Below are 12,070 nucleotides of genomic sequence, written 5' to 3'. Positions count from 1 at the left end.
CCATACACACAGACAGACAGCCATACACACAGACAGACAGCCATACACAGACAGACAGCCATACACACAGACAGACAGCCATACACAGACAGACAGCCATACACACAGACAGACAGCCATACACAGACAGACAGCCATACACAGACAGACAGATACACAGACAGACAGCCATACACAGACAGACAGCCATACACACAGACAGACAGCCATACACACAGACAGACAGCCATACACAGACAGACAGCCATACACACAGACAGACAGCCATACACACAGACAGACAGAAGACAAAGAAAGAAATTAAACAGGAAATATTTATAACGAAAACGTGTATAGAATGGAAACGAAGAGAAGGAAAACTATTGAATTAGTAAAAAAAAATAAAAAAAATAAAATAAAAATAAATTAAATAGACGAAGATGGCAACTAGGAGAATTAGACCAAATGAAAAGACACAGACAACAGTGATAAACATAAAGGGAAAGAAGAATGAAAGAAACACCAATAAAGATAGAAGCATGAAATGGAATAAGGGGAGAGAGAGAGAGAGAGAGAGAGAGAGAGAGAGAGAGAGAGAGAGTTTAAATGCTGGGAATTAGAGATGGGTGAGACGGGAGAATTTAAATGACGGGGAAATAGGTAAACTGGAGGAAGAATTTTATTGACCGTGGACAGAAAATTTAAATACCAGGGAATTTAAATACAAGTAGATAATTTAAATACCAGGGAATCTACATTACAGAGAGAATTTAAATACCAGGTAATTTATATAAAGGTAGATAATTTAATTGCCAGGGAATTTATATTGCGTAGGGAGAATTTAAATACCAGGCAATTTATATAAAGGTAGAGAATTTAATTACCAGGGAATTTATATAAGGAAAGATAATTTGAATGCTAAGTAATTTATATAATAGAATAAAAGATAAATTAAATACCCGGGAATTTATATATTACCAGAATGTAAATGATCAGTAGAATTAAAAAAAATATAACTAATTCCTTTCTTCTTTCCTTCCTACGAATATCTGTAGAATGAGAGACGAAGAGAACTAGAGAAATAATGACTAAAGTTGAGAATTACGGAAGAGGAAAAGAAGATTGAAAATTAATAATGCATGACAACAGCTGGAATAAATTATGGGAGAGGCAAACTGGAATGAAAATGGAATGAAATAGAGAGAGATAGTTACATATAGAAGAACAAGAACAAAACAAAGACAATAACAACAACAGAGCGAAAACGTTTACAAATAAAATGAATCAATAAAAAAATATAAAACTAGATAAAATAAACAAAACAAACAAGACGAAATAGAATATATAAGACGAAAAAAGGAAAAGGAAAGAATTAAGACGAAAACAATACGAAAATAAACAAAGCGAAAATAAACCAAAACAAGACGAAAATAAACCAAAACAAGACGAAAATAAACCAAAACAAGACGAAAATAAACCAAAACAAGACGAAAATTAAGCAGGACGAAAACAAACAACAAACAACACAAAAACAACTAACAAGACGAAAGAAAAACAAATAAAGAGAACAAAATACAAACCAATGACGTAATACAAACAAGCACGACGAAAACAAACAAACGCCACCATGGTGAATGATGAAAGTGTGTCGTAAACAAACACGTTATTAGCAGAAACCTGAGGTAAACAAAGACATGATGTAAACAAATATATAAACAGAGATATGGTATAGCCACAATGTAAACAAAAACAAGAATAAACAAAGACAATGTAAACAAAAACAAGATATAAACACAGGCAGGAAAAACACATAATACAAAAAAATATAGAAAAAATAACATGAAACAATATATATCGTAAACAAACAAAAAACACGAAAAACACTGGCGTAACTATAAGCAAAAATGTAAACAAATTATGACGTCACTATATGCAGAATGTAAACAATGTATGACGTCAACAGAAACACAGTTAAGAAAGCACGTACTGTAAGTAAACAAAGAAAACAACGAAAAATTACACAGAAAACATAGAAATATTAACGAACAAACAAAAACAAAGACACAGATAAGAAAGAAAAACAAAAAACAAACAAATCCCCGTCAATTAAACAAGTAAAATACAAATAAAAGAAACAAACACGAAATACCCATAACATGGCAAATCAACAAAACAAACAACAAAGATACACAAACTATTTTCTTGGGATAAAAGAACACAAACAAAATTTAAAGAGAAGAGAGAGAGAGAGAGAGAGAGAGAGAGAGAGAGAACAATAAAGAAACAGGGTAGAAAACACCCCGAACAAAATAAAATAAAAATAAAAATCATAAAGAAAAACAATTAAGTCTGGTGAGTTGTGGAGGCAGCAAAGAGACGAATAAAGTAATATACACAGTGTAAAAATATGAGATAAATTAAAGAATAAGCAATAATAGGCAATAAAGGTAATAAAGAAAGAATAATGGATAATAAATACATAAAAAAATTGATGAAAAATATGATTAAAAATTTTAAATATATAATAAATGAGGAATAATAAGAAATATGCGATAATGGTAAGAAGGAAAATTTAATTAAGAACTAATACACGAAAATATAGAGTAAAATAAAAAAAGGAAAAATGTAGTAAAAGTAAAAAGAAAGAGAATGAAGAAAATCCAGGTTAAGTAGAATACTGGAGGAAGGGGGGGGGATGAAGGTAGAAAACAAAATAAATTAAGAATAAAGAAAAAAGTGACTACCACCGTAATAAAGGAAATAAAAGGAACGGAGAGGGAGAAAGAAAAAAGGAAAATATAAACAAGAGACAATGCAAAAAAGGCAAAACGGTCACTGAAGAACAAAACAAAAACATGGAATTTAAGACAAACAATCAAACAGCAAACAAACAAACAAGAGATATAAGACACAGGGATGAAGGAGGAGGAAGGGGATGAAGAATAACAGACAAGCAAAGAACAGGTAAAAATCTGAATGAAGAATAGAGACAAAAATAGAACAGTGGAATTACGGAGTACAAGAGTAAACGCCACGAATAGTAAAAAATAAAAAATAAAAGAACTACGACAAAGTACACGCCACACACTTTTAACGAAGAGGAGAATAAGAAAGAATGACAATAAACACGTGAATAGACAGAAAAGTGACAATAATAGAGAGAAAGAAAAATGACAAACGGTAAGAACGACAATAAACGAGTAAATAAAGAAAAATGAATGACAATAGACAAGAGAAAGAAAGGAATGACATAAACGAATAAATAAAGAAAATAATAACAAAGAAATAGAAGATAAAGGAGAAGAACTCTAGGAATAAACAGGAAGAAAAAAGATAAGAGTTATGAAAAGGAGTAAGAAGAAAGAAAGAAGGGGAAGAAAAGAGGAAAAAGAATAGAATGAAGGAAAGATAAGATAATAAAAAAGATATGTAAAAGATAGGAAGAACGTAGGACACAATAAAACGATACTGAGAAAGAAGAAAATAGAGACAAAAAGGAATGAAAATAGCAAGAGAAAACAGGGTGAAAAAACGAAAGGAAAAAAATATAAATAAATGTCTAGAAAGAAAATGCTGAAAAAAGAGAAAAAATTAAGATAATGAAAACAACAGACAGGATAAAATAAAGGAAGGATAAACAAAAAACAAACAAAAACATGAAATACAGTAATAAAAAAAATACAAATTGTAAAGTAAAGAATAACAGAAAAAAAAGGAAGGAATAATTGAAAAGACAACTAAAATAAAGACAACAGCAAAATAATAGAACTCGCAAGAGAAAAACCACGAGAATGAAAAAAAAGAAAACAATAACAAGGTGTGAAGAATGACGGAGTAAAAGAAGGAAATAAAAGCGAACAGAGAGGGAACAAGAATAAGAGAGGAGGAGGAAGAAGGAGAGAGAAAATACGATGATAAAAAGTAGAAGATTGAGAAGGAAAGGAAGTCAACTACAAGTACCACTAGCGACACGAATAGAACACAGACATCGTACTGGGCAGGAGGAGGGGAGGAGAGGAGGAGGAGGAGGAGGAGGAGGAGGGAGGGAGGAGGAGGGAGGGAGGAGGAGGAGGTGAAGGAGGTGGGAGGAAAGGAGGAGGAGGAGGAGGAGGTGAAGGAGGAGGAGGAGGAGGAGGAGGAGGAGGAGGAGGAGGAGGAGGAGGAGGAGGAGGAGGAGGAGGAGGAGGAGGAGGAGGAGGAGGAGGAAGGAGGAGGAGGAGGAGGAGGAGGAGGAGGAGGAGGAGGAGGGAGGAGGAGGAGGAGGAGGAGGAGGAGGAGGAGGAGGAGGAGGAGGAGGAGGAGGAGGAGGAGGAGGAGGAGGAGGAGGAGGAGGAGGAGAGGAGGAGGAGAGGAGGAGGAGGAGGAGGAGGTGGAGAGGAGGTAAAGAAGAGGAGGAGGAAGGAGGAATTGAGGAATAGAAGAAGGAAGAAGAGAAGGAGAAGCTAAAGGGGAGAAAACACACATGATGCCAAGAGAACAAGAGATAGATACAGATAATGGGTGAGAGATGTATGACTAAACAATGGATGACAAGGGAATAAAGACAAAGAGAGAGAGAGAGAGAGAGAGAGAGAGAGAGAGAGAGAGAGAGAGAGAGAGAGAGAGAAAGAGAGAATGGAGCATATAATGTATGAGATAAATGAGACAGGAGAAGATAGGAGAGCGATATACTTGGTGGAAGGAGAGATAGCAGAGGAAATGGGGAAGGATGAATGATGATAGTACAGGAAGTGGAGATAATTGAGAAAGCAAGTGGGGAGAGAATAATAATGATAATGATGACACTGGAGAGAGAGAGAGAGAGAGAGAGAGAGAGAGAGAGAGAGAGAGAGAGAGAGAGAGGGAGAGAGAGAGAGAGAGAGAGAGAGAGAGAGAGAGAGAGAGAGAGAGAGAGAGAGACTTAAGATAAATTAGAAAAATATATAGACAATGACAAAGAGGGACGATATGAAAGGGAGAAGATAAAAGGGAGAGACAAAGGCAGATGACACTGTAATAGGCAAATACTAATAATGATAGAAACAGGAAGATGACAAGAGAAAGAAACAAGTAAATATGACACAGACAAGAATGATAGAAGACAATAATAAGAGAAAAGGGAATAGAGAGAGAGAGAAAAAGGATAACTCAAATACAAATTAGACCATTGAAAGGAGATGAGTAATAATAATAATAAGATGAAAAATAAAGAAATATGATAATGAAAATAAGAATAACAATAATTACAATAATGCAACAATAATGGTAACAAAAACAACAACAATAATGATTAATTAATAATATATAATTAACGACAATAATAAATCATCTATAACGAAAAAAAAAAAAAAAAATAAGAAGTAAAGAGTAAAAAACTCCACCTAAAACAGGGAGGAAGTGAGGGAAAGAATTAAAATGGGGGGAAAAAAACGAAAGCCAAAGCAAAAAGAGGAATAAAAAAAACAGAAAAAGAATAAACAAAATGAAAACAAAAATAATATAAGCTTAGATAAAAAGAGACGCGCGGGAAATGATAACACACACACACACACACACACACACACACACACACACACACACACACACACACACACACACACAGAATAAATGAGAATAAAGAAAATACAAATTGAAATGAATAAAAAAACTGAAAAAAATCACAAAATAGAGAAAAATAAATAAACATTAAAAAATATACATGAACAAAAAAAAAATAATAAAGAAATACGAAGAAATAAGATAATAACGATGATTAATACAGTACACGGGGATAGATAAAAGATAGATAAAAAAATAAGACAATGGAAGAAAATAAATAATCAAATGAAAGAAATAACGAAGAATTAAGAGAATCAAAATAAACATAATATCAAAATAAAAGTCCCAAAAATAATGATAAATAAGAGAATGAATAGCAGACCAAAAGCAAAGAAACAAAAACATAGACACTAAAAGCAGAAAAACCAAAAAAGGAGAAAAAGGATAAAATAAAATAAAAAGCAAAGAATTAAAAGCTGAAAAGTACAAAAGGAAAAAGAAAGAAAGAAAAATACAGGAGGAAAAAAATAGGGAGAGTCAAAACGAAAATAATTAGAGCGACTAATTGCCCATTAGCTGCTATCAATTTAAAATTGGTCATCAGGGGTCAAGCCGTCCGTCCGTCGAGAGAAAGAGAGGGATAAAAGAGAGGGATAAAAGAGAGAGGGAGAGAAGATAAAAAGGGAAAAAGAGGGGAATAAAAGATAGCGAGAAAGATAAAGAGGAATAATAAAAAACAGATGTAGAGAAAAAGAAAGATAAAGTGAGAGAAGATAAAGAGAAGGATAGAACAGAAGAAAAAACCAGATGTCTAGAGAAAGAAACGAGAGATAACAGAGAAACTGAGATGCAGAGAGAGTTTCAGAGATAGATAGATAGTTAAAAGAGAAACAGCTCAGATGTAGAGAGAGAGAGAGAGAGAGAGAGAGAGAGAGAGAGAGAGAGAGAGAAAGAGGCGAATAAACAGAGGATGAAATGTAAAGTATTGATTACAGGTAGAGAGCAAAATGCGCAATTAATGGGAAAAAAGGAACTTCAAAGCGAGAATGGTGAAAAAAGAGTAGGGTAGAGGCTTTGAATAGTTAAAGGCTGGGAGCGTGGGTGGTGCAGGCACAGGGGTAGGGAGACCACTCAGAACACACACACACACGGGGTAGGAGACCAGCTAGAACACAAACACACACGGGGTAGGGAGGCCACAGAACTACACACACACACGGGGGTAGGAGGCCAGCTGAAATACACATACACGGGAGTAGGAGGCTAGCTAGAATACACACACACACAAACACACACTGGGAGAGACACACATACACACGGGATAGGAAGGAACAAGACGCACACGCGCAGGTAGGAGATAGATAGAATGGAGAACAATATGGTGGAGGAATCAGAGCAGAGGGAAGGAGGAGACAGTTTGGGTAGGGAGACATTTAGGGCAGAAGACAGGGTAGGAGATAGGATAGGAGACTAGTAGAGACAGTTAGGATAGAGGATGAAGATAGGAGATGGACAGAGACAGTTAGGATAGAGACAGATGGGCAGGAGACAAGGATAGGGAGACAGTTAGGATAAAAGACAGGATGGGGGACAGGGGTAGGAGAGAAAGAAGAAAATAACGAGGAATTACTGATAACGAGTCAACAGAGAGAGAGAGAGAGAGAGAGAGAGGAGAGAGAGAGAGAGAGAGAGAGAGGAGAGAGAGAGAGAGAGAGAGAGAGAGAGAGAGAGAGAGAGAGAGAGAGAGGAGAGAGAGAGAGGATATAAGACATCATAGGTGGGTAAAGAGAGAAATGATAGTAGTAGTAAAAGAAAGATGACGATGGATGAGAGGGAAGAGGATTAAATTCTAATGATAGGGAATCAAAAGGGATTTAGAATGATATATAAAGAAAGGAAATGAAGAATAATGATGAGAGAGAGAGAGAGAGAGAGAGAGAGAGAGAGAGAGAGAGAGAGAGAGAGAGAGAGAGGGGCAACTATACTGGCAGAAAACAAAACAAAAACAATTAAAAAAGAGAATAATCCAAAAGTGAGTAAAAAAAATAAATAAAAGAATTAAAGAAGATGGAATAAACAAGGGAATAAGAGGGGAAACAGTGTAAAGGAAATAAGAACTCTAGATAGAAGAATGAAATAACAAATATAATGATAAAGTAGTAAGTAAACAAAATATAGATGGCATAGAAAGAACTAAATAATAAGAGAATTAATATAAGAAAATAGATAGAAGAAGAAGATGACGATAAAAGCTTAAAGAAAGTAAACAAATAATTATAGATAGGAGAATAAATGTGTCAATAAAGAAGGTAGATAGACATAGATGGAAATAAAAGAGAAAGAGGTAAAATTAATAAAGAGAAGGAGAAGGAAAGAGTAGAAATAAAGATGGATAACAGTAGAGAAGTAAATCATACGGAAATAAATGATAAAAGTGTAGTGAATACTGAAAGAAATGGAAGGCAGGAAGGTACAATTTCTTTCAGTATTCTTACCTATTAGGCATTATTGTTATTATTATTATTACCATCATTGTTGTTCGTGTTTTGATGATGAAGCTGTTGATGTTATTGTTATATTATTATTAGTTCTTGTTGCTGTTATTGAAATTCATTACAGTTGTTTTTGCTTTTTGTCATTAATATTATTCAAAATTTATGTATGCAAAACTGAGAGAGAGAGAGAGATATAGAGAGAGACGAAGATTTGATGGGGAATGAGAGGAGAAAGAGATAATATTAAACAATTGTAGACGAAGAGTATATTAAACAGAGACAAAGGAAATGTAGATAATCAGAGAGAATAAGAAGAAGAAGAAAAAGAAGAAGAAGAAGAAGAAGAAGAAGAAGAAGAAGAAGAAGAAGAAAGGGGATAAAGGAAAGTGAAAGACCTAAAGAGACAGAAAGAAGAACAATGCATAAAAATAACAGGGAAAGAGAGATAGAGACAGGACGAAAATGGTTAGAACGAGAGAAAGAGAGAGAAACATGAAGATGAAGAGAGATAGATAGAGAAAAAACGAAAAGACAGCGAAGTGACGGAAGGAGAAGAACGAAGACTGAATGGGAGAGAGAGAGAGAGAGAGAGAGAGAGAGAGAGAGAGAGATAGAGAGAGAGAGAGAGAGAGAGAGGAGAGAGAGAGAGAGAGAGAGAGAGAGAGAGAGAGAGAGGGAAGGATGAAGTGGAGTAAATAAATGGGAGAGGGGTTGGGGGAGTAGAGGGAGAGAGGGAGAGAAGAGGGAGAAAGAGAGGAGAGGGGACAGTGGGAAGAAGGAAGGGAGAGAAAAGAAACTGAGGGGGGGAAAAGGACATGTATTAGTTAGAAGGGAGAATGAGAGAAAGGGAGGGGAGGAAGGAAGGTGGAAGGAGGGGAGGACATGAATGCAGGAAGAGAAAAGGGAGGAAGAGGTTGAGAAGAAAGAGGAGCAAAGGAAGGAGATGAAAGTGAGGAGATAAAGGAAAGAAGGGAGACGGGAGAGGTGGGAAGAGACGAGGGAGAAGGAGAGAGGAAGATGGAGAAAAGAGGAAGGGTAAGAGGGCATGAGAGAAGGCAGAGGGGAGGAGGAAGGGAGGGGGGGAGAGCTGGGAGGAAAGAGGGGTAGGGAGGGAGACAGGTAGGAGAGAGAGAGAGAGGGAGAGGGGAGGAAGAAGGGATAAGGGGAAGAGGGAAGAAAAGGGAGGGACAGGGGAGGGGTGGGGTAGGGAAGAAAGGAGGCAGAGGAGGAAAGGAGAGGGGTGGGGGAGGAGGAAGGGATGGGATGGGAGGAGGGAGAGAGATAAAGAGACAGAAGTAGACAGACTGACGGGGAGATTGGGTAATTGCGGGTGAGGGTAAGTTGAAAATGAGACGTGAGAGACAGCTAAGGAGAGATAGGGAGGAGGGAGGGAGGGAGGGAGGGAGATTAGGAGACACTGAGATAGAGAAGAGAAGGAGATAGAGAGGAAAGGAGGGTGAGAATGGGGAAATGACGAGGGGTAAGAGGGGGAGAAGGGGGATGGGGGGGAGATTATACCAGAGAGAGAGAGAGAGAGAGAGAGAGAGAGAGAGAGAGAGAGAGAGAGAGAGAGAGAGAGAGAGAGAGAGAGAGAGAGAGAGAGAGAGAGAGAGAGAGAGAGAGAGAGAGAGAGAGAGAGGTGGGGAGGGTGGGGGAGAAGAGAGAGACATGAGACACTGATGGGGAAGAAGGGAGAGAGGACGTAAGGAGGAAGGGGAGAGAGGTAGGAAAGGATAGAGAGAGGAAGAAAGGGAGGAAAGAAGAGAGAGGGAGAGAGAGGGAGGACGGGAAAGAGGGAAATAGGAAAATTCTAAGGCACAAAATAAGAGAGGAAGGGAGATGGAGAGGGGAGGGAGAGAAGTAGGGAGGATGATAAACGGTGAGAATAAAGGGAGGAAAAGAAACAGGATTAATGGGAATACTGGGAAGGAGGGAGTGAGAGAAAGAGAACGAGGGAAACAGGGAGAAACAGGGAGAGGCAAAAAGACACAGCGAATTAAAGTATGGAAGAGAGAAGGAGAGAGAAACAGCCAGGAAGAAGAGACAAAAGGAGAAAGAAACATATAGGGAGAAACAGACAGGGAGAAAGAGGGAGAAAGGAGACACAAGGGAGAAGGGTCGAGTTAGATCCAATGTACGAGAGCACACTCTGAGAGAGAGAGGGAGGGGAGGGAGGGAAGCAGAGGGGGGGGGCAGAGAGGGAGATTGGTAAGGAGGAGGAAGGAAGGAGAGGGTAAGGGGGCAGGGAGGAGGAAGGAAGGAGAGGGGTGGGAGGGAGGGGAGAGGGTGGGGAGAGAGGAAGGTGGAGGAGAGGAAGGGAAAGAGGGGAGGAAGAGAGGTAAGGTAAGGGAGTGAGGGAGGGAGGGGAGGATAAGAGAAATAGACCATGAAGGAGAATGAAGGAAATGACACAGGAGAAAGGAGAATGGAGGGGATAGGGAGGGAGGAGAGAGAGGGAGGCTTGAGGGGAGGAGAGTGAGAACATGAGTAAAGGAAGGAAGGAAGGGGAGGGAAGGGAGGGGAGGGAGGGAGGGGAGGGGAGGGAGGGAGGGAGGAGAGAGGGAGGGAGGGGAGGGGAGGGAGAGAAGAGGGCAATGAGAGCCTGGAGGGAGAAAGAGGAGAGAGGGAGGAAACAAGGGAGGGAAGGAAGATATTCGTGAGAGAGGAGAAATGAGGGAGAGGGAAGTGAAAGAGGGAGGAGGGGTGAAAGGAGAAGGGAGGAGGGAGAAGGAGGGGACGAGAGATGAGAGGAGTGGGAGGGGAGGGAGAGAGGCATTAGGATGTGTAAGGGAGAGGGAAGGGGAGAGGAAGAGATGAAAGGGATGGAGAGGTAGAGAGGAGAGAGAGAGAGAGAGAGAGAGAGAGAAGTAGGAGAGGAGAAAGGGAAGGAGAGGAGAAAGGAAAGGGAAATGGATAAAAGAGGAGAGGAAAGTGGAGAAAAATGAGAGAGGGAGGAGAGGCAAGGAAACAAGGATGAGCAAGAGAGAGAGAGAGAGAGAGAGAGAGAGAGAGAGAGAGAGAGAGAGAGAGAGAGAGAGAGAGAGACAGTGCAGAGGGAGTGCAACAAGAGAGAGGTGTGTGTGTGTGTGTGTGTGTGTGTGTGTGTGTGTGTGTGTGTGTGTGTGTGTGTGTGCGCGCCTGTTATTCTGGGACAAGGCACAGCATGGAGGGTGATGACGGGGGGGAGAGACACACACGGTGATAACTGGGAGAGAGAAAAAGAGAGAGATATTAAAAACAAAAAGGTGAATAGCCAAATAGAGACTGAAAGAAGAAGAGGAGGAGAAAAGTCAAAACGAGAAGAAGGGAATCAAGACAGTAAGAATGAAAGAGGATTAATGAGAACAGAGAGATTAAAGGAGAATATGTGAGAGAAGGGAAAGAGGAAGTAGGACAAGAAGATATAAAGAGGAAGAAAGAAAGAAAGAAAGAAAGAAAGAAAGGATATTGGATGTCTCTACAGGTACAGCAAAGTTAAGATAAAGAAGAGACACAATAGAGGAAAAAAATAAAGACAGACAGAAAAGAGATATAAAGAAGAGAAAGAGAGAAAAGAGACATAAATTAGAGAAAGAGAAAGGGAGAGAGAAAGAAAGATTATAAAATAAATAGACACTAATAGGTCATGAAGAAAGTCAGGAATTGGATGGAATATAATAAAACCAGGAATAATGCACAGATTATAGAAGAATAAGTAGAATATAGAGCAATAAACAATAAAGATAGAAATAAAGAAGAATCTATAATAACGAAACCAATAAGAAAAATACATAGTAAAAAAATAATAAATAAATAAATAAATAAAAATATAATAAAGAAAAATATAACATCAGATATATGACAAAAAAAAAAATAAATACAATAAAAATTAATAATTAAATCTAGGACTAAAGGGAGGAGAGGAAAATGACAGTAACTGGGGATTAGTGACGAGGTAATAAAGAGAGGAAATGAAAGTGACAATGAAGGAAGAGCAAAGAAGGAGACTAATTAACTCAATAAAAGAGGGAAACAGAAGAAACGAAGCATGAATTAAAAAAAACGAACGAAAATAAGAAAATGATGATAAAGGTGCCAGC

The sequence above is a fragment of the Homarus americanus genome, unplaced genomic scaffold (genome assembly GCF_018991925.1).
Source record: "Homarus americanus isolate GMGI-L3 unplaced genomic scaffold, GMGI_Hamer_2.0 scaffold20465, whole genome shotgun sequence".
Lineage (NCBI taxonomy): Eukaryota > Metazoa > Arthropoda > Malacostraca > Decapoda > Nephropidae > Homarus > Homarus americanus.
This window is presented reverse-complemented; position numbering follows the sequence as displayed.